The sequence below is a fragment of the Hylobates moloch genome, unplaced genomic scaffold, assembly GCF_009828535.3.
Source record: "Hylobates moloch isolate HMO894 unplaced genomic scaffold, HMol_V3 SCAFFOLD_2911, whole genome shotgun sequence".
Lineage (NCBI taxonomy): Eukaryota > Metazoa > Chordata > Mammalia > Primates > Hylobatidae > Hylobates > Hylobates moloch.
In genome coordinates this window covers 73-1139 of record NW_026655186.1, presented here as the reverse complement: position 1 = coordinate 1139, position 1067 = coordinate 73, and positions in this window count along the sequence as shown.

Here is a 1067-nt window from a genome sequence, read left to right as displayed (position 1 = left end):
ATTGAATTCAGATTCATTTTCAGGTAATGATATAATCATGTGAAAAGAATGCATTTCTGTATTTTTTGAAACCTTTTCTTTTGAAAACATAGTAATACATTTCTACTCTAAAATAGAACTTAACCTAAATACTTTCAAAACCTTTAGAATATGGAAGAGAAATAAAAATCTCACATAATTCTGAATGTTCCCTTTTTTACTTAAAATAAACTTTATATTTTCCATTCTTGAATTTCTGCAGTTTATTTTCAAAGGCCACTTTTGGAATTGTGAAAACTCTGCTTTCACTTGGCAAATAATAATTAACAGTAATCAATCTTTTGACATTAAGATCTCATGCCTGCCATGAGTTTACAAAGTCTATTTGAATAATCCAACATCAAACATTTTTTCTAAGTGTTAGCTGTACTCCCCTGCAGACAGCTTGTGTAGAATGCTTTTACCTGTAAGACACTGCAGAGGAGCGTTTAGTGGGAGTCAGAGAGCAGAATTAGGATGATAGGAGAGTATGAATTTCCCAAAATGACTGAGTGTCATCGTGTGTGAAATAAACACCAAGCTGGTCATTTTCCATATGTATTCTACTTGTGTTATCACTAAACTGCATCCATGGTCTGGTTATTCTGACAGTTGCATGAACTTGACAAATGTGGGCAAGACAGGGAGGGTGAGGATATGAGCTTTCATTCACTCTCCCTTCATCATAGCTGGTTGCTCCCAGAGCATGTGGCCCCCATGGGTTCTCCTCCTCCTGATGCCTTCCCCAGGCTGTGACTGCTTTTGGGGCCTTAACATGTGAAATCTGAGGTGCTACTGAGGCTCTCATGGACGAGCGTCCTCAGCAGCAAACCCTGCCCTGACGTCTCCAACAGCCTTCTCTTCTGCAGACTCAGAGACTCTGCTCAGCTGCTCCCCAGGACAAGCAGCACATGTGGGCAACTGGGCCAAGCCAGCACGGAGGTTTCTGTTCGAGGATGTACCACTGTGGGAGGAAGCTGTATACCTTGCATGCAGTAATAAACCCCAACATCCTCAGCCTCCACCCTGCTGATTTTCAGTGTGAAATC